A 23355-nucleotide genomic window follows, 5' to 3' on the forward strand; every position below is an offset into this window, starting at 1 on the left:
ATGGGTGCATCAAAAGCGATCGATCCTGTTCCCTGACTGTAAATTTTTAAAGAGGAGTATAATGAATTATAAATAACAATTCTTTCTTCATACACAAATACCTTCATTTATTTGTGAAGCATGTTATTCTGTCTAGATTGAGAAACACTGCTGTCAGCAATGAAAAGTTGACCCAACTAGTTGAAAAATCCCTAGGCTTATAAGATGAATAACAAGAAACTTTTTTTAATGGTCGGGATATTCAACTTAGATATTGTCTTAATTTGTGTTGTGTTAGAATGTAAGTTTACAGAATATCTCTTTCACAGAACTTCCAGTAGCTAGTTATGAATCCAAGTATTGTTTTCCCAATAATCAAAGTATATGTTACATTGATGATTAAAAGTATCACCCTTTTGTGGATTATGTATTTTGTAGCCCTCAACATTAGCGGGTTTAATGTTGGAATCATGGACGCCTTAAAGGGCCAGACTTAAAGGTGTCTTCAAAACAGAGTTTATTGAAACAAAAGGAAAAGGACGCAGGGATACTTAAATGCAATTCCACTGGTCAAAAACTCAAAAACCCAAACCAGTCCTGGTTCAAAAGGGTAAACAGAAATGTAATCCAGATCAACTGGATGCAAAAAGCAACAAGTCAAACAAAGCGCTCTAAGGCAAAACAAAAGACACAGTACACAAATGGTTAACAGAGGGAGTTGCAAGAAGAGAAGCATCGTCAGCCGAAGTCCAAGGTCGAAGCACGAAGAATCCAAAGCAGTGTTGCTCCAATGTCTGCAGAAGCAGCGTCTCCAGCCAAACCGGTTCAGGTCCAAACTGCAGATACGAACATGAAACAGGCAGCAGCAAGGCTACAAGAAACTTTCCCAATACCCAGCACAGGAACACACATCAACACCTTGCATTCTGCAAAGACCCCTCACCCCTGAACCCACTTTTATCTGACCACCGCCCCATCACCATCCCCCACAGCTGCTCCCAGCTCTTCACTTGAATTCCTTTGACTTTCCCTCTAATTCCTCCATCTCCTGTCAAGACTTAGATCCCCCCAAGAATCAGTTGGATCCCCTGATTGCCAGTCTTCACTCCCAGAGAACCCCATAAAGGTACCACTAGTTGTTGGTGCCTCACAAATAGCTTGCACTTCTCTTATCTTAGCCCAATCCATGGTGTCTCCTTCTTCTCCTTCACTCATTGACCCATCATCCCCAGAGAATCCCTCAAACGACTCCTCATCTGTAGGTGCTATAAGTATGTCCTGGATCCTCTTTCTCTGCTGCTCTTCATCAGATTCCTGCTCCCGAGTAACCCCTTTTTCCCTTCTGGCACCCATACTACTGTTTGTAATGTTACTCACAGGCTCTACTACAACATTTAACTTTTGTAGATTTGATTATTGATGAGTTTATTTAATACATTCCCTCTTGGAATCTCTAGGCCCTCCAGTGCTACTTTATGGCCAACTTCTGGACATGTCACAGGACCTAGAGATTCCTAGAGGATTTTCTGTTCATAATTTTGCTACTTTTGTTGGGTTATTGATCCCCAAACCCCAGCAAATGTAGAAAGCTGACTATTATGATTTAACTCTGTGAGGGATATTTATGCATCTCACAATATAATTGTAGCTCCAATTACATTTTAGTTACAGGGGGGTGGCTCCCAAAATGAGGAAGACTATCACATGGGGCAGATGGTAGCTCATGCTGTTCTTAATCCTGCTCACTCATATCGTGTTGTGAATATTGAAGGGACAGCATTCACCTGCAGTCTGTTTGGATTATTTTGAAAGAATGAAACATAACAGACATTTGTGAAAGAGGGATGTAAAGCATGACTTTTAAACAACCATAGCGGAAAGGGCGGTGAATTATATTGGGTAGAGGGCCTTAACACCATTGTTGTAATTACTTTTAAAATAACTTCCCAAACTCCTGTTTTCCATGGATTACAATGACTCCTACTTTGCAAAGGAATAAAGATCAAAATGTACAATGATGAATTGAGATAAGATGGTTCTACACACAGTAAAGGGGAATTCGCATGCCAGTTGAGAATAGATTGTTTTTCTTTCTTGGTAGCAGAAAGCAACTGTAAGGTGCTGAGGGACACAACTGAAAGCATACACAGCCTTTAAACAAACTTTTGTGTTGTGTAGGTGCTCTCTCATCCAGTAAGAACTGGTGACTTCATTTCAAAGGGATCGTACATCCAGGTTTTAGTCTGAACATTAAAGGAACCATTCAAGATATCTAAGATTAGTCCATCTCTTTGGATAGCTCCTTTAAACTTCAAATTAAAAACCAGAGGTGTTTGACTTGCAGAGCTTGGAGCTATCAGTCATAATCACAGCCATTTATAATAAGGTAAAGATAAAGGTTTCTCCTGACATTAAGTCTAGTCATGTCCGACTCTGGGGGTTGGTGCTCATCTCCATTTCTAAGCCAAAGAGCCGGCATTGTCCAAAGACACTTCCAAGGTCCTGTGGATGACATGACTGCATGGAGCACCGTTACCTTCCTGCTGGAGCAGTTCCTATTGATCTACTCACATTTGCATGTTTTCAAACTGCTAGGTTGGCAAAAGCTGGGGCTAACAGCAGGAGCTCACCCCACTCCCTGGATTTGAACTGCTAACCCTTCAGTCAGCAAGTTCAGCAGCTCAGCAGTTTATCTTTCTTCTAGTTATGGAACTGGGTGTGATACTATTTTTCAGTCAAAGGTCTTGGACGAGCCCTTGGCATTACCAAAGCATCAACAGTTTCCTGGACTGTAACTGCTTAAACAACTTTATCTCAAACCACTTATTCCTCAGACAAAGCAAATGCAAATATATGTAAAATACTATATGAGGTCCTTTAAATCCATTCTCAACTTTCTGACCATGACTACATCTTTTTCCTCCCCCATTCCCCATTTCCCCTCCAGACCTGTCACCCATTTCATTTAAGCACTTAGCTGTCTTCTAATGAATGAATTGGCATTTCATATTCCCTTATTATCCTATAAAGCTGAATGCATACTCAATAACATTAACGGTAATTTCTCATAAAGAGATATTATCGATTGGGGTGCTACCTGTAACCATTGAAAATTGCAGCCTGCACATAGTCTTCCACATCTGGGGCCTGAAGAATTAAAGAAAAATTAAATTTGACAGCAGTAAATTCTCAGGCACAATCGAGGCACCAATTTATATGCAAAATGAAATGCTTTATGAAAATTTCCTCTATTTTCTCACGGAGATTTTGGGTGGGAAAAAAGAGAGAGAGATTTCACTAGATGCCTCTTCCTCTAATATCCCTCTACTTAAATATTATACCGCAGCCACTGCCGACTGCCTTTGATGTATAAATAATCAAGTTAAATTATATGCAGCAAGGAGACTGGTTGCTCTGCCATTCTTATTTTACAAAGTAATTTCTACCCTAGAGGGTCAAATTTCCCTGACAAATTCTTAATTACTATGTTGCAACAGAGGCAGAATCTATTTGTGCATAAATCCCGAACATTCCCAAGTGGTAAGTAACTAATATTACCAACCATTTCACTTGGCCTGCTCACTGAACTCCATAATTAGATAATACTTTTGATGATGGTACATTTGAAGTCTTAATCCATTTAATTTTTTATGAGATTTTTTTTATTTTAATAGGGATATGTTAGTGACCGCTGCCTATTTAAAAAATCATTAAAATTCTGTCCACAGCAGTAATAAAGATTAAAGATTACTAATATGGCATTCATAACCTTGCTGGTTTTCTTGAAATCCGGGGCTTAAGGTAAATGGTAAAGGTCATTTAATATGTTAGTCCCTAATTATAAGCGTAGGTAATAGGTTTCTTTTCTAATTATCCTGGTATATGTGTCCTGGTGTGTGTGTGTGTGTGTGTGTGTGTATGTCCATTTGTGTGTGTGCATAGTCTGGCATATGCTTTTTTATTTAGGTTGTTTCTTAATAGGGCGTAAAGAGAGATGAGAACACCAGGGTAGGAAAAATAAATAATCCTGGAATTAAGGCACTGAACATTGATGAAAGTAGGTAATGCGCAATGATTAACTGGATAAAAGTGTATGTTTGAATGTGCGGGTGTCTTGCCTCGAAGCGTCTTACAAAAGATGCACCATCTATTTGCCAGCAGAAAATGAAGGGGAAAAGTTCACTAGAAAGATTAATACCTTTTTAGTTTAATACCAAACATTGACAAATAAGATGAAGGCCTTTTGTGACCGTGCTGAAAGCAGCGAAGGAGCAGCTCGAGAGATGGCAACGGAGGAGCGGGATATGGAGACATGGGGAAATCGTCTTTAACATTTTGCCATCAGATTTGTTAGAAAGGGAACAGCATCCTGATCTAGGATAGCTTCCTGGAAGACAAAGGCTTGTTTTTGTTGTCGCCATGGTTGTTTGGTCATCAGCAGTGTGCCTGCTGCTTTGGAAAGTACAAGAGGACAAGGCCCTGACTACAGGAGACTATCATCTAAAATTCAACACAAGGACAAGAACAGAAAGTAGTAGGTTTGGGGCAACTTCGGGCTTGTGTAATTTATTTGCTTTTCATGAAAGACCCACAACCAGCATCTCAGGTGATGATTTTTTAAATAAAAAAACAGCCCTCACAATACATATTTCTCTCTCTCTCTCTCTCTCTCTCTCTCTCTCTCTCTCTCTCTCTATATATATATATATATATATATATGCATACATACCTGTGTGTGTATGTGTGCTTGGTCGTTCTGAGGTTTCCATTTCATGAGTGTATGAGTCATTTTCTCTCTGCTTTTGTCAAACCACTGTCAGCAGTCCTTGCTTTTCTACTACAAATCATCCAGAGATTCACCACCAATGTCTAATCAGCATTCAGCCCACTCCTGAATAGGAAAAAAGGAATATGTAATTGTTTTCTTTAATTTAGTTACAAGTGTGTAGAAAATGTCATGTCAAGCCACCCACTTGTTCCTATGATGTTTCAGGTGAAGACATCATGTAGGACAAACACACTTCCCTTCCCATGTTCATTTTTAAATCACATAGTACTATTCTGTTTGAACACCTGTATATCTGGTGGCCATTATAAGACATAAATGTTCCGAAAATTGAGAAATCTGTTCAACTTTGTTGACAAGCTTGTCTCCCTAAATATCTTTGTCTTTTGCAAACCCTTGTTCCCACAAAGAGAACACTAAGGAAACTATTGCAACATAAAAAATACCAGTTGAGTTTGCGTATATTGCTCATAAAGACTCAAAGATTAGCTAAAACCTCTAGCAAGAAAGATAACACAGTTCCGTGATAGATAGAGGTGGGAAAATATTCAAAGACTCAGAACATAAGTGTTCATAGGCACTCAGTGAGGATAATCATCCCCTCCAAAGTGAACTAAATCACCTAAATTGGGCTCTATTGGCCAATGGACATGCCACCACAGACATCAGAAAAGCTGCAAGGCCAAGAACAAGTCACGAGAGTAAAGACAAAGCTACACCCAGAGGAAAAGTGTTCTTACCATACATTAAGGGAACCACTGACCGCATAAGGAAGCTGATGAAGAAACACAACCTACAAACTATCTACAGACCCACTAAGAAAGTCCAACAAATGCTATGTTCAGCAAAGGACAAGAGGGATCCTCTCACCTCTGCAGGAGTCTACCGTATACCATGCAGCTGTGGACAAGTCCACATAGGGACCAACAAACACAGCATTCAGACACAAATCAAGGAACTTGAAAGGCACTGCAGACTCACTCAACCGGAGAGGTCAGCCGTAGCAGAGCACTTGATGAACCAACCTGGACACAGTATATTATTTCAGAATACAGGAATGCTGGACAACTCTGACAACCACTATGTCATACTACACAGAGAAGCCATTGATATCCACAACCATGTGGACAATTTCAACAGAAAGGAGGAAACCATGAAAATGAACACAATCTGGCTACCAGTATTAGAAAAATCAGGACAGTAAATAAAGAACAACACTCTGAAAACTGGGGAAGTCCAGACATGAAACAATCAGGGCCAGTTAACATCCCCAACAAAGGATTCCCCCAGACAGGAAACAGCCAAGCTTTGAATCTGCAAGACCATTAAATGCTAATCAAGGTGATCAATTGCAACATTCACACTTGCCTCAGGCAGACAATAGTTCTTTCTCTCAACCTGGACTTTCCACAGATATATACAGTAAACCCCTCTTGCCTAGTTTCCAACAGATCTCACACTTGCCTGCGATTGATATGGGTGAAACTTCACCAGAGAGTGCTTCTGGAAGTGGCTCATAGTGGATATTCAGGTTTCTAGTCCTTATCCCAAGTCTTGAGCCTGGATTCTTTTCAGGGTAAGAGTATTGAGTATCATGGTAAGAGTACTGCTTTGAAAGCACTGTGTGTTTGTATGACTTTTTGAATTTTAAATTACATACTTTGCACAACTTTGATAATCTTGTTCAAAGGGCATGTGCCCTGTGACATCAACTGGGGCTTTTCCTAGGTCTCATGTTTGGAACAGCAATCTCAAGAGCTGGAACACTACTGACTTGGTAATCCTACACAGCAAATAATGGATGTTCATGAAACTGTGATCAATACTGAGCCTGATTACCTGGCTATCTTGTAAGACCATGTTACTAAGATATGTTTAATATTGTCTATTGCCTCTTTTATATGTAAGCCCAGAGGGCCTCAAGTGCTAGCAGATCTTGTGAAAGAAAATAAGTCAAGAAAACCTCGGGCCTATTTCAGATCCGTTTTTATGTCAGATATCCCTCCAGTGTTCTAGGAAGATCTGAGAGATAATGGATTGGAATCTTGTTGGTTAATCTGGCTCAATTGTTCTATTCTACCTATGTCAAACAACAGGATATAGGCCCATATTCGTTGAAGAGAACTGTGTAGAGTGCTGGTTCTCATATATGAAAGCTCAAATATCATTGCCTTCTCAAAAATAACTTTTGTGGAATGTTAATTTTATATAATATTTTTAATAATTTTGTGTATGGTGCTAAGTCTGTGTACATTGAACTGTAAGAAAACAAAGGTGTCACTATCAAAGTCACCCATGTGGACAATTTGGGAGTATTTTGGATTTTGGCATTTTAGATAAGAGATGCTTAACCTGTAAGAATAATTTGTTGACCTTTCTTGATCTCCAAATGTGCTGACACAGGTTGCTTGTTCTGCCAATGAGGCCAGTTCTACACTTCCTTAACAATAATATGATGACTGGTGTCAAAGTTCTCTGCTTTGGTCAAGGAATACAGATACGAATTATCAAATGGAGTTGTATCTGGTATGTAACATTTTAAAGTTACCCTTGAAAGCCCTGACATGAGTAAACATCCCTCCCCGCAAAAATCTTTCAGCTCTCACTCTCTTGCTGTATAAATCAAGAAATCATTTAATGGAATCATGGGATGATTCAGAGAAATCAGACCTTTTGGGCCTGCAGGTGTCAACTATTAATTGTGTTCCCAGAAAATAACTTCCAATGGATGCTTTGGGGGTAATGTTAACATTTTACAAGACTATTTTTCATGATTATTTAATGCTGTTTTACACCACTTCTCTGAAGCTATTACATAGGCTTTGGAGTTTAATCTGTCCTCTCTCAGTTGACTTTTCACCAGCAGGCAAAGACCTTCTTGTTTAAATGGGCCTTCAACCTTGGCTGAACAGAGTGACTGGGACCCCTGCTACACTGCCAGATAATCCAGGTTTTTAAAGCAGAAAATCCATATTATCTGATTTGAACTGGATTATCTTAGTCTCAGAGCCCCCAATGGCACAGCAGATTAAACTGCTGAGCTGCTGAACTTGCTGACCGAAAGGTCAGCAGTTCAAATGTGGGGAACGGGGTGAGCTCCCACTATTAGCCCCAGCTTCTGCCAACCTAGCAGTTCGAATACATGCAAATGTGAGTAGCAGAATCATAGAATCATAGAATAATAGAGTTGGAAGAGACCTCATGGGCCATCCAGTCCAACCCCCTGCCAAAAAAACAGGAAATCACATTCAAAGCACCCCTGACAGATGGCCATACAGCCTCTGCTTAAAAGCCTCCAAAGAAGGAGCCTCCACCACAGTCTGGGAGAGAGAGTTCCATTGCCGAACAGCCCTCACAGTGAGGAAGTTCTTCCTGATGTTCAGGTGGAATCTCCTTTCCTGAAGTTTGAAGCCATTGTTCCGCATCCTAGTCTCCAGGGCAGCAGAAAACAAGGTTTCTCCCTCCTCCCTATGGCTTCTTTGCACATATTTATACAGAGCCATCATGTCTCCTCTCAGCCTTCTCTTCTGCAGGCTAAACATGCCCAGCTCTTTAAGCCTCTCCTCATAGGGCTTGTTCTCCAAACCCTTGATCATTTTAGTCGCCCTCCTCTGGACACATTCCAGCTTGTCAACATCTCCCTTCAATTGCGGTGCCCAGAACTGGACACAGTATTCCAGGTGTGGTCTGACCCGAATAGAGGGGTAGCATGACTTCCCTGGATCTAGACACTATACTCCTATTGATGCAGGCCAAAATCCCGTTGGCCTTTTTAGCTGCCACATTACATTGTTGGCTCATGTTTAACTTGTTGTCCACGAGGACCCCAAGGTGTCTTTCACATGTACTGCTGTCGAGCCAGACATCCCCCATTCTGAATCTTTGCATTGCATTTTTTCTGCCAAAGTGAAGTATCTTGCATTCGTCCCTGTTGAACTTCATTTTGTTAGTTTCGGACCATCCCTCTAATCTGTTAAGATTGTTTTGAATTCTCCTCCTTTTGGAGTGTTAGCTATCCCTCCCAATTTATTGTCATCTGCAAACTTGATGATCATGCCTTCTAACCCTTAGTCTAAGTTGCTAATAAAGATGTTGAACAGAACCGGGCCCAGGACAGAACCCTGTGGCCCTCCACTTTTCACTTCTTTCCAAGATTAAGATGACGCATTAGTGAGCACCCTTTGGGTTCATTTGCTTAGCCAATTACAGATCGACCTAACCATAGTTTTGACTAGCTTATTTGCCAGAAGGTCGTGAGGGACTTTGTCGAAGCCCTTACTGAAGTCCAGGTACGCTACATCCACGGCGTTCCCTGTATCGACCCAGCTTGTAACTCTATTGAAAAAAGAGATCAAATTAGTCTGGCATGACTTGTTTTTGGTAAATCCGTGTTGACTATTAGTGATGATTGCATTTGTTTCTAAGTTTTCGCAGACCACTTCCTTTTTCAGAATCTTGCCTGGTATCGACGTGAAGCTGACTGAATGGTAATTGTTTGGGTCATTCTTTTTTTCCTTTTAGAAGTTAGATCTTTAGATTGGAGGAGGGTGAATATGGTCCCTCTCTTCAAGAAGGAGGAGGAGTAGATTAATATTCCTATATTGGAGGAGTAGATTAATAGGTACAGCTCCGATGGGAAGGTAACAGCACTCCATGCAGTCATGTAAAGAAAATTGATTCCCTTGAATAGCACCTTGATATATGCACTTTTCTAAGCCGAAGAGCCGGTGTTGTCTGTAGACATCCCTAGGTCATGTGGCCAGCATGACTGCATGGAGTAAACAAAGCAATAATCCGCTATTACAATACTGAAGTAATCACAAACATATACTTGTTTCAACAACTTGTAAAACATACAACAAAAAATAGTATACAATGAAACATAAGTTTGTTGAAGCAAGTATATATTTATGATTACTTCAGTATTGAAATAGTGGATTATTGCTTTGCTTACTCCATGCAGTCATGCTGGCCACATGACCTAGAAGGCATCTACAGACAATGCTGGCTCTTCGGCTTAGAAATGGAAATAAGCACCAACCTCCAGAGTCGGACACGACTAGACTTAATGTCAGGGGAAAACCTTTACCTTTTTAATCTTAGTCTACACTGCCATATAATCCAGTTCAAAGCAGATAATGTGGATTTTCTATAGCTGTGTAGAAGGGGCCTAGGTGTTCTGCTTTAACTTCCATTGTGTTTTTAGGTGATTAATTGTTTAAAATTGCAATGTTTTAAAACCAGTGTTTTAACGGAATGTACTAGTTAATGCTTTTTTAAAACCTTTAACCTCATATTGTTTTAGCTGCTTTTTGATCGTTTATGCTGCATTGGTTCCCATTTAGGAGAAAAGCAGAATATAAATACAATACCACAAATGCACACTTTCTCTCTGTACTATTCAGCTTTAAATATTTTTTTGCCATGTACATATTTTACCTGTTAATGAAACACTTTTGTGCACATTTCCCCTAAGGTATATGTTTGATCTGCACACATTTTATTTGCATGTCATTCAAAACGGACAACCTGAAGGGAGGCTCTATGGCTCACCATTTTTTCCTAATGATTGAAAAACGGAGGATATGTGCATTTTTCTGCTAATAGTCAGAAACTGGATAAAGCCACTAAAATGTTGGTATATAAAAATGTTTTCTTCCATTCCTAGTTTCCATTCTTATAAGTTATCAGGTAGCATGACTTAGATCTGGCCTTGGAAAATGTCTGCTGAGCTAAAGTAACTTGCACTGGGTTACTTTGCAATGATGCATCTCAGTGTGAGGCAACTTAATCTTTTCTAAACATGAGCAAAGCCGCTGTTCCTTGCCTACGCTTTCTTAAAAGCAATCATAGGAGCAGAATACACATACTCAGGACAATCCATGCTTGTGGTCAGAGTTGACTGTAAGTTATTGAAAAGCTGCGGAAATTGGTAAACATCTTCTAGGGGCTAACACACGCTGCTTCACAAAGGCTTATGGCCAGTTGCGCGCAGGTTTGCAGAAGGCAGATATTAAAGGCTTAATGATTAAATAACAAAAAGGAGCCTTTCAGTCATGAAATCCAAATAGATTTCATCGCTGCTTTCTCTTTCAGCTAACCTTTGAGCGAGAGAAACTTCTGCTGATGCCAAATGACCAGGAAGACATTAACGACAGATCCTGGTGCCTGGCAGGTGCCGCTGGGTACGTCTCCCCACCGCCGAGCTGGCTTTCCTCACAGATGCTGAGTGACCTTGCAAACATCTCCAACAAAGGTCGGAATGGATTCATTGATCAGCTAGGCCAAGCATATGACAGTCTGTTCCTTAATTGAATCCCAAAAGGGGGCAGGCTGGGTTTTTATTACAGAGGCCAGACGATAGCACTCATTAAAAGCTCCACAGACTGTGTGGTTTACTAATTAGTTTATTATACAGACACCTTGACGATGGGCAAAGTTGTCATTTTGCCCTTTATCGCACAGGGGATGTTGTTAAAAGTTTAATCAGCTAACACTGACCAACTTAGCTTGGCAGGCGCAGGATGGTCATTACCGAGGTCACCCCTGCTGTAGTGATTCTGACAGGGTCACAGCATGAACCTCCAGCAAAAAGAGTGTTACATAAGGTAAGAGGGCACCTGAAAAGGAACCGGGAGGGAGGGACGGGAGAAAGAAAGATGCTCTGTAGGGAGCAGGAAACAGATGGACTGTTAGGACAAGTGAATCTTGCCTTTGTCTCTCTTTGCGCACATTGTTTAACATATGACTTCTCTTAATGCACAAGGAACTCTTTGAGTGATCACTTTGATATGTTTATCACCCTGAACATACACAGATAGCATGAATCAAGGGAGACAAGAGTTAGAATATCTCTGGACAGGAACGGTGCTATCCCACTCATCACCCAGTCGGTGAGGGATGCTTGCCGAGTCCTGAAGTCAAAGAATGCACCTGCACTGAGAGAGACTTACTTTAGATTTCCCACATATCCCAGTGTGCTTGTGGTTAACAAAACAGAAACTCCCAAGACACCATTGGCACTAATTAATTTTAATTTTTCTGTAACATGTTCTGACAGTCTGCGGGGACCCGCCAAATGGGCATCCGTAATGGCCTTCAACTGGCATCTTTAGCTCAGCATCCCCCTCCAGTGTTTTCAGGTAATCCTCTGCCATCAGGTTTGACATGATGTTGGGGAATACTTAAACTGCATCAAAGCCCAAGCCTGACACTTCTGGTTTATGTATGGCTGACAAGAGAACCACTGTGAAGTGGTGGATAAAGGGATGCATGTTTACTGGGGATTCTTGATTTTAGTCCCAGTTTGACCATGAATCTCAGTATTACCTCTCAGCCTAGAGAGCTGTTACCATGATACAGTCATAACTCCCAAGCAACCAGGGTTAGATACCAACATGATAATGCTTCTTCCAGATAGATACATAATAGTTCCTCACCTGAGGTGTACCTGGAAATAGAATAAAGTTTATTTGTCTTCCTGTCTTGTTTAGCTTTCATTTCTGCATTTCTTAATATATGAGCACATCTGTCAGAGTGCCTTGGACCGCAAGAAGATCCAACCAGTCCATCCTTCAGGAAATAATGCCCGACTGCTCACTGGAGGGAAGGATATTAGAGGCAAAGATGAAGTATTTTGGCCACATCATGAGAAGACAGGAAAGCTTGGGAAAGATCATGATGCTGGGGAAAATGGAAGGAAAAAGGAAGAGGGGCCGACCAAGGGCAAGATGGATGGACGGTATCCTTGAAGTGACTGGCTTGACCTTGAAGGAACTGGGAGCGGAGACGGCCGACAGGGAGCTCTGGTGTGGACTGGTCCATGAGGTCACAAAGAGTCGGAAACAACTGAATGAATAAACAATAACAACTGAGCCTAGCTGAAGATGTTGTATCTGTATCTCCCTGCTCTTTGTGACATTAATCACAGTTTCAGGGGAAATATTACATTGCAGAAATAGCAACTGCTCCTTCAACTATACTGCTTGATTCAAATGTGGGACCCATCCATAGGCCTGTGTTAAAGGAAATTATATAGGGATGTAGGAAAATGTCACCATTGCTGAGATTTTACTGAAGACAGGCTGCTTCACCATGTTGAGTTAGCCCATCAAGGATTATCCATCTCCCAGGAGAGAATGAGGCTCCAGCCTCAGACTGAGACGCCAATGGCTATTGTTTATGTCTATGTACCTCTATGTAAATCTAGGACCTCTTCCGCTTGTCAAACTAAGCACATATACATACACTTACAGCACGGGAAAAAAGGGATTCTAGTTGATCACAAAAACACAAACAAGGCATCCAATATATATTTTTTACTAATCCCTGCAACAAGGTAAAATTATTACCTTTACTACATTCTGCATTTTACAGACTGGTATAAAAAATGGAAGGTTAAGTAGAGCCTTGCAACATCAGTCAAATGGGCTAGGTTGCCATCACATTGCTCCTTTGAACATGGCCCATTCAAGTGAGTATTGTGTGAAGCAGATGAAATTTTCTGATCATTTTCTACTGGAAAGGAATAGTTGTTTTCTTAAAGAGCGAAGGGTAACAAATAAGTTCCACATCATTTCTGACCAGACTTAATAGTCTTTATTTCCTGGAAATGAACATGGTCACCAGATATCCATACGTATCTGAGGTTGTGATGCAGTTGGCTCAACAACAAAGGGATGATTGGAAAAAATGCATACATTTAAGAAATTGGAATTTTTCCTATCAGAAAAACCAAGACCGTGTTGTCGAAGGCTTTCATGGCCGGGATCACAGGGTTGTTGTGTGTTTTCTGGGCTGTATGGCCATGTTCCAGAAGTATTCTCTCCTGATGTTTCGCCCACATCTATGGCAGGCATCCTCAGAGGTTGTGAGGTATGCTTAGTTTCTCCATACCTCACAACCTCTGAGGATGCCTGCCATAGATATGGGTGAAACGTCAGGAGAGAATACTTCTGGAACATGGCCATACAGCCCAGAAAACACACAACAACCCAAATCCAAGACCATTAATACAAAGGTCAGAGGTTTGAATCCGGGGAGCGGTGTGAGCTCCCGCTGTTAGCCCCAGCTTCTGCCGAACTAGCAGTTCAAATCAATAGACACTGCTCTGACGGGAAGGTAACGGTGCTCCATGCAGTCATGCTGGCCACATTATCTTGAAGGTGTCTACGGACAATGCCAGCTCTTTGGCTTAGAAATAAAGATGAGCACCAACCCCCAGAGTCGACTACAACTAGACTTACTGTCAGGGGAAAACTTTTACCTTTATCTTTACTATCTTATGAAAATACATTTTAATATGTGTATTTACAAAGTGTTTTTAAATGATTATGTGTTTTGGTTATGTGTTTTAGCAATGTTATAACCAGCCTCGAGCTGTGATGAGAGGCAGGTAAGAAATAAAAACATTATTATTATTATTATTATTATTATTATTATTATTATTATCATCATCATCATCATCATCATCATCATCAACACAACGACGTTGTATGGCACATTATTATTATTATTATTATATCACAAAGTTGTGGTCTAGTTCCTATCAGAAAAACCAAGACCATTAACAGCATCATGCTGATCTTGTTTCTTCTTCTACAGATTGAAGAGCATGAACTCTCTTCCCTCAAAATCAGTTCCCAATTCAGGTCTGCTGGTATTTTATAGTGAAAATACAAGTATAGTTACAAATGTTCTGTGTTTTGGTCATGTGTGCAGATGTTGTCCTGCATGTGTAGGACTGAGGAGAGCCTAGGATTTGAGTGTTCCTTGAATTGGTTAGAATTGTAGATCTAAAAAAATTGTTCTTTTAGAGCAAGGTACATTTTGGAATCATGATAATTTATATGCTGAAGATGTAATAATGACAGCTTCCTGTGCCCTGCTAGTTAGTATGTCTTGGTAGTTACCTCAGGAAACTTCTCCTGGTGACGGATTGCTCTGTTACCTCCAAAAGAGGCAAATGCGTCTTCACTAACCCATTTTTAGAGTCCTCTTTTAACAGTGAAGCTAAAAGGCTCCAACTTTTCCTTCTGCTGTATCTCCCTGAGGCAATGAAGGAATTAGCTCTGTGTGTGTCTGTGTGTGTCAATGAAGCATTTTGAAATTTCACACATTTAAATCATCCCCAACTTTGACAGCATTTTAAACACATTGAAGCACATTTCTAAATTCAGATATTCACCTGTCATCTCCTCAACAAGCTTTCCTCCTACAAGACTCCTACATGGTGAAGGAAAACAGTTTGTGGGGAAAGATTTGCTCTCTCAAAATGTAAACCAACTTTAACGGGAATGCTAATGTAAGGCTATTAGCATGGCATATGTAAAAATATTAGTTGATGTGACCAACACTTGACTGTCCATGATTGCACCATACTGTATATTTCCCGATGATATAACATGGTTTCATGCTGGTGTTAAATTGCCAATTAGTTCTCTCCCAAAGTACTCTGTCAGAGTTCTCCAAACAATAAAAGTGCAGCTCTCAGATACAGAATTATAAATCCCAGGATTCCATAGGATGGAACCACAGCAGTTTAAATGATATCAAAGTGCTTTAATTAGATAGTATAGATGATGCCTGAATTTGTTGTTCTCCTAAGCCCCGAAGGAAGTCTGCCTGGCAAGATAGACAGTGTGAATAGCAAATCAGAAATCAGGAACCAAGGATTCCACCAGGATGAAGGCAAACGACAGAGGCTTTATTCAACTTGTGCAAAAGGGACACTTGTACAGCATTAGTGCTTGAAGGGTACAAGTGTAAATATACATTCTAAGGCAGACATCTTTATACACAAAAGTTCCTATTCACTGACATTGCCCTGTTTTGAAATTTCCCTCCCTCTTCCCTGATTGGCCATCTGGTGGAGCTGGCTGGCATTTTTCCTGGCCTCTGATTGGATGGGAGACAGGTCCAAGCTGATTGACGGAGGTGCTGGTGACGTAGCCAGGAGTCTCCTCCCAGCTGGGCAGGGAAGCTCAGGAGCCTCCAATCAGCAGGTAGAGGTGGTTCGAGGGAGGGAGGGATCTCCGAGGCCCGAGCTGTGGCACAGGCTGGTGAGCAGCCAGCTAGCTGCAGCCAGCTGCAACAAATTACTCTGACCAAGAGGTCATGAGTTCGAGGTCAGCTCGGAGCCTATGTTTGTCTTGTCTTTGTTCTATGTTAAAGGCATTGAATGTTTGCCTTATATGTGTAATGTGATCCGCCCTGAGTCCCCTTCGGGGTGAGAAGGGCGGAATATAAATACTGTAAATAAATAAATAAATAAATACTAGCCCTTTGGGTATGTAGTTCAGAAATGCAATGAACAAAGGAAGGGCCCAAAGGTGACCTGACAGGATTATATAAATGTGTGGCCCTGCCAGATGACACAATGGGGGTTGTTGTCCCAGATGGGTTTCCAAGTTCAGAGACAAAGAGAGAGTCTGGAGATGTAGTTTGCAGTTTCCATCTGGACCTTTGTCCTGTGACTGTCCAAGATCTCCAAGGAGATGTCTCGGGGCCATGAACGGATGGTCTTCTGTTGGGGTTTGGAAAAGGTCCTTTGAGGATTTTGAGCCATCTCTGGTTGGCGTTTGGGGTGTGGGTGTGGTGTTTGGAAAATTGCTCAAGGGCAGTGGTTACTGGAGTTTTGCATTCATTGACCTTTGCCTTCCATTTATAGAATTTATAATAAAATAATAATAAAAAGTAATGAAAATAATAAAAATAGAAGAGAAACAGCCTTTGGGTGATGTTTAGTAAGGGAGAGGGAGACAGATAAAGAGATATGAGAGAAGGGGGAAGAGTGGGGACCTTGCCAAGGCTGAGGAGCAGCTGAGGAGGTCATTTGCAGTATTTTATTATACTTATAACTTATTCAATTATGTGTACATTCGCAGAAGAAGGAAAATAAATAAAATAATAAGGAGAGAAATGAGGGAAGATATATAGTAGCCAGGGAAGGAATGAAAGAGATACAAAGTGACTGGGGCTGGGAAATGGAGGTGCTTTGGCTACTGTGTGGCTGTTGGCTGGCTTCCCGGAGGACAGGGGGGAAACGTAGCTGTGGAGGGTCACTGGTCCGGACTGGCCTGAACCATGCTGGCATGTTGTGGGCACTGAGAAGAGTGCATGGGGGTCTGGGGGTCATGGTGGGTGGGCTGCAGCTGGTCCTGGGGGGGGGGAGGTCCTAAGGGATTGTGGGAGACGGAGTCTGTTTCTAGTTCACTATGACCTCCATCCTTGGGAGAACTACAGATCGCGGAGTCCAAATTATGCATATCTTTTATTAGTGGGGGGGGGGGAGGCAAGTCTTGGGTCCTCAATAACATAGATACATTATTTCCCCACTTTAACCAAAAATGAAAAGGCCTCTGACTCTTGGAGGTTGGATTTGGTGATTGTCCCATGTGGCAAGCTTACCCATGTCTCTTTTTGGAGTAAAGGAATCCCCTTTTTATGGCATCGTGTGCCAAGGGAAAGTTAATATGCCAGAAAAGCTTAATTGTGGAAGCCACTTACAAAAGCAGTGCACCAAAATAGGTTTATTTTAATAACAGGGTAATTAGATAGCCTTTGTTGGCATGATTCTTTCTTTCAATATAATATGCCCTGTTTTCAGGTCCAAAAAGTATTCAAGGTTGAAATAGCACATAATTTTAGAAAGAAGGGTACACAAAACGTATTGCTAGATCACATGTTTTGTATGATGGATGACCTAGATTCTTTTGCTAGCACTTACCATAAAAGTGCTCTCACAGAGAGCCTCATTGTGAAAATATCTATTTTTATATTTCTGTAGGATCAGTGCAACTTGAACAAAGTTAGAACAGAGCTGAGAAATACTCAATTCTGCATGCTCCATAATTTCTCAAACATGCTGGCCAGAGGATTTCATGAACTGTAGTCCAAGAAGTAACTTTTCCAATCTCTGGGTTAGACCGATTCTAGGTCTAAGTCAACCTAAAGAACCTCCATGTTTTCCTATCCAGCATTTGTTGGAGTGTTATATAAAAACTTTCAATTAACTGAGTAGCTTTCAAGAGCTGAGGAATTCATTTGTGACTAATGAAGAACAGGAAACTTTTTAATAAGAGCAACAGCTAGCTTTGATATTGATATTGTTAGATTTTTCTCTCTTTCTCAGATAGGTTTCTTTTGAAGTCTTTGGGATTAGAAACCCCTTTATGTTTTAACCAGCCATTATAACAAAACTGGCTAGGCTGTGCAATGAAATTTTTCCAGGCAAATGCATATTTTTGCTAAGATTCCTATGCTGTTCTTTCGATATACGTTATGATCCCATATGCACAAGGAACACATACCTGACCTTCACATAGATACACAAAACTATTGAACCCAATTGAAATGAAGAATGTCTAACCCAAAGATAACATATTATTATTATTATTATTATTATTATTATTATTATTATTAATTTTTATTTTTATTATTACTATTATTTGATGCACAGCAAGATTAGTACACAGCAAACAAGATCACTATGCCGGCTGTTGTATTGGATAACATGCTGGACACGTCCTAAGTGTGTAGGACTATGTGATGTATCGGCGAATAATGCATGCACATCCGAGTAGGGTAGCCTTTTGCAGATGACAGATGGTAATTTTGTCAGTGCCAATTGTTTTTAAATGCTGGCCAAGGTCTTTAGGCACTGCACCCAGTGTGCCAATCACCACTGGGACCACCATTACTGGCTTGTGCCAGAGTCTTTGCAGTTCGATCTTTAAATCCTCGTACTGTATTATTATTATTATTATTATTATTATTATTATTATTATTATTATTATTATTATTATTATTTATACCCCACCTTTCTCCCTGTGAGGACTCTAGGTGGCTAACAATCCCACACTTAGTCAAGTTTAAAAGCTCAATAGAAAAGTTTAAAAACAATTAAATACTAATGGTATGGTAAACAAAGATTAAAATAAAATACAAAACATACAGTCAGATGGAGGGTTAGGAAATTTTCTAGAGATAACATATTTTGCCAAACATGGATAAATGAAACTACACTGGTGCTGTGAATATGAAGTGTCATATTGTATCTGTATATGATTTCTGCCATCCTAGCACTGTCATTATATTGCAATTGCCATTAATCCTTCAATTGTCAGGATTTTAATTTGTATATAATTTAAAATAGTGTTACCTCTCATTGATAAATTAATTACAATGTAACTTTATGTTTACATTGATGGCAGCTTCCATTTGTACCTACTCGTATTTACATTTTTTGTAATCTCTAAAATGTTGGCTTTTTAAGCAGGTTTAACCTTTTTAGTTGTTTCCTATATTTTTGGCTGGTTAAAATGATTCATTGATTTCAATCTGCATTCATTTAAATCATTTTGATTGTTTTATCACTTTATTTCACATAAAAATATTTTATAGTAAGTAATGTAAATAAATCATGAATCTGGCTAGAAATCCAGTATTGAGGAAATAATAATAACAACAGTAATCAATATAAGCAATAATTCAAATACCAGATCACTGCAGAATCTTCTAAATTTCAAATACACAAGTTTCCAGACATTGACTTTATTGAGAAAATATTGTTCTTGTGAAATTAATAGGTCTGACAAGTGTTTATATCTGACTAGACTACATCATTGTTATTGTTGGTGATTCAGCAAAGGTTAAATGCTTTTTATGTTTTATTGATTTTAAGGCAAGTTAAATTAATTACATTCTTAACTTAGTTTTTGTCATCAATAATATTTAGATTATTACTAATTCTCATGTTCCAATACCTACCTAAGAATGAATGATATCATGAATTTGTCACAACACTTTTGGGATACCAAAAAGACTTTTTAGGTATTAAAGGGATTTAATTTATTAAAAGTATTAAATGTATAGAATTTTTGTTCAGTGTTTTATTCAACACTGAAACACAGTCAATGCTAGCATTTCTGAATCATTCTCTTGTGAAAGAGTGTTTTCTGAAAATGTCCCAAGAGGGGTGAGAAATGGATGAAGATCTGTTGAAATTGATCCTATTCTGTCACTGCCCTTGCCACAAATCTGCCGTATCTTTTTCTTGCAAATTTTAATGGAATAAAAAGGTTTTTGCTGTTGATCTTCTTGTTGTTGTTATCATTATTATTAATGTCATCCAGCCTTTTCCCAAAGACTGAAAATCAAGTCAACTTAGTATATAGCATGATTTCTGTCCTAAGGTATTTGGTGGATGCAAGATCAAAACATGAAAAATTACAATCAAAGCTTACAAAATAAATACTATATTAAAACATGAACCATATTTAGAACACTACAAAATTTAAAATACAGTTTAAATTATTTATAGCCTGTTGTTGTTGTTGTTGTTGTTGTTGTTGCGTACCTTCAAATCATTTCTGCAGGTGGAGTAGTGGATTAAAGCCTTGTAACTTGAAGGTTGGGTTGCTGACCCAAAGGCTGCCAGGTTCGAATCCCACCCGGGGAGAGATGAGCTCCCTCTATCAGCTCCAGCTCCATGTGGGGACATGAGAGAAGCCTCCCACAAGGATGGTAATAACATCAAAAAACATCCGGGCATCCCCTGGGCAACGTCCTCGCAGATGGCCAATTCTCTCACACCAGAAGCGACTTGCAGTTTCTCATGTTGCTCCTGACATGAAAAAAACAAATAAACAAAAAAACACTAAGCCAAATCCACCATGTGATTTTCTTGGCAAGATATACTCAGAGGGCATCTGCCATTGCCCTCATCTGGGACTGAGAGTGTTTGACTTTGCCCAAGACCACCCATTGGTTTTCTGTGGCTGATCAGGGATTTGAACCCTGATCTCCCAATTCTTACAGCCATTTGTCAAAAGCCTTCAGTTCTAAAAGCTTGCCTAACTAAAAAAAAAGTTTTCACCAGTCAATAGAACTATAAAGAGACCCATTCTTGTCCTTTTGAGGGGTTAGGGACCACCACTGAGAAAAACCTCTCTCATGCTCCATCAACCATACCTGTGAAGATAGTGGGACTAACTAGAAATCCTGTGGATTTCAATGGCTGGCATGTACGTATCAGGTTATCTGAAACTCATCATTAAGACCTCATCAGATGCAGAAAAAGGAGGGTCTTCTTCCCGCTTCTCTGCACTGCTGCTGTTCCAGCAGAGGTGTTTCTACCATTAGGCAGACTTCAGAAAGAAATCAAAAAGGCCATCTGCATACAGTTGAAATGTTATTGGCTATACAACTACCATGTAAACAAATACAATGTTGTTAAATACACATAGCTTTTCAAATAAGAATTTTGAAATTAGCAGACCAATTTAAAAATGGTGAATTATGTGTTTTCTGAATTTGGCACCATTGACGTTCTGGGAGAATCTGATTTGCTCATCAAGGAGGGAACAGTTAAGAGATTGCTCCATTTCCAGGACAGGAGATGCAATTTCTCTGAGTGGCACACAAAGTCAAAATCACATCAACAACTCTGACACTGCATACGCAGGGTAGACAGGGTGGAATTTAAACATGGTCATTTTACCTCTAAGGTCCCGACAGCCTAACCTCCTTCCTGAGAGGCTTATCTTTTAGGATTACAGCCTAAATCAATGTGGAATATTTGTCCAACAGTCTTCTTAAGGGCAATGCCTTACTGTGGGTGGCATTTTCATATGAGCCAGAGAAACTGTGATTCCAGCCTCTCACCGTTATTAAAGATCATTTGACCTTCTTTACATTCCAAACAAAGGGATCTCTTCAAGGCAGGTGTTGGGCCTTGAATATATAGGACCTTTCAGCTTTAACCTAGTAGACTTGCTTTGGAGATTGTCGTGGTAGAGTTCCTTTCTGAACCACTAGAGTCTTATAGTAAAAGTCATTGACATTTCTTCCACTATCGTACCCTGAAATTCCAGACAAAATATGCATACATGATTTAAAACAAAACAAAAACAAAATACCCTCATTTATAAGATGTCCCTTGATGAGTGAGAGAGGGTGGAATATAAAACAAAGTAAATAAATAAATATTTTTCTCTCTTTCTCACACTTCATTAAAACAATTACTGAAGGACCCATGTAGATAACTGAGTTCATAAGCCTGATGCAACCTTAATATGAGGTAGAGTATCATTAAACTGAAAAGTTGTGTAGAGTGATGGAAGCCCATAGTTACCAAAAATCTAATTCTTGAAGGTTTTCAACCTGAATCTCTGTCACAGGTTGAATATCTCATATCTGGAATTTGGAAACACAAAATACATGTTTAAACTTGAGTCCCATCTCCAAGATATTTCATAATATACATACAGTAGAGTCTCACTTATCCAAGCCTCACTTATCCAACATTCTGGATTATCCAACGCATTTTTGTAGTCAATGTTTTCAATATATCATGATATTTTGGTGCTAAATTCATAAATACAGTAATTACTACATAGTATCACTGCGTATTGAACTACTTTTTCTGTCAAATTTGTTGTATAACATGATGTTTTGGTGCTTAATTTGTAAAATCATAAACTAATTTGATGTTTAATAGGCTTTCCCTTAATGCCTCCTTATTATCCAACATATCTGCTTATCCAACGTTCTGCCGACCCGTTTATGTTGGATAAGTGAGACTCTACTGATATGCAAATGCAGGTATTCCAAAATCTGGGGGGGGAATATCCTAGATCCAAAACAATTTGGATAAGGGGCACTCAAGCTGTATCTGCATTTCCAACACAGGAAGCATCCTTCATTGGGTTATTACTCAAGCTGTTTCTCTCATCGTCAACCTCCCTTCCCCCACCATAACGCAGGCATTCAGTGCTTCCCTATCACCAAGTTTCCCAGACTTTCCCCGAGTGAACCCTAGAATGGAGTTCATAAATGTTAAATTAGAAAGACTTTGCTCAGCAATGCAAACCATGGCTGTGACCTGAAGCAAGAGCGTACAATACCTTTTCAGTTGGATACCCTGTCACTCTCATTCTTTTTGAAGCTCTTCTCTTCCCTTTCAGGAAGAGAGTGCGGAGGGAGTTCAGATTTGTGCCCCGTTCCCCCGTTGTCCCTCATTCCACAGGCACCGGAATCCAGATGAATCCTTCTTTCTGCCGCTCGCCTGCACAAAACCCCCACCTTACTTTCATCAAGCAACTTTCTTTCCCTTTCCTGAAAGTTTCTTTGGCAAAGCACCCATGAGTCTTATTACGCAGTCATCCCCGCACTAGTTACCACGGTCCTTGTTAAAGATAAAGCATTTGAGAAGCTCGCATTAAGAAAAGAGCTTCTACAGTCAGAATGAAAATCTTGCCAAGTTCCTTTCTTCCTACACACTTTGAGGCACCGTGGAACTGAATGAATCTCCATGGACACTCCACCGTGAGCAGATCATAAGGGCCTCCATGGCCCTTTCTAACCTTCTTGGTTATCTTCATTATAGCAAAAGCTTCACAATCGAAAGAAGAAAGTTGAGTCAGCATTTTTATTTTATAAAGTTTTTTTTTAAAGAAACCCAAGGTTTATTTTATATTAAAAAAAAAAAACTCTGGACATAACAGTCCTTTCAAATTTAGCTTTAGTAGTTCTACATCAATGCTTTGCCTTTTGAAAAAAATCATGAAAACATATGTGAATAAATAGTT

General features: G+C 39.8%; 1 long non-coding RNA gene across 1 annotated transcript; it reads right to left on the bottom strand.

Annotated features, from left to right (window-relative positions):
• Positions 1 to 481: 481 nt before the first annotated feature.
• On the bottom strand, positions 482 to 23038 carry LOC134299659 (uncharacterized). The gene is made up of 4 exons (XR_010006916.1): positions 22672 to 23038; positions 4709 to 4870; positions 3077 to 3126; positions 482 to 815 (listed from the first exon to the last, which is right to left on the bottom strand). It is a non-coding gene; the product is annotated as an uncharacterized LOC134299659 (long non-coding RNA).
• Positions 23039 to 23355: the final 317 nt, after the last annotated feature.

This window comes from Anolis carolinensis, chromosome 5 (assembly GCF_035594765.1).
Source record: "Anolis carolinensis isolate JA03-04 chromosome 5, rAnoCar3.1.pri, whole genome shotgun sequence".
Lineage (NCBI taxonomy): Eukaryota > Metazoa > Chordata > Lepidosauria > Squamata > Dactyloidae > Anolis > Anolis carolinensis.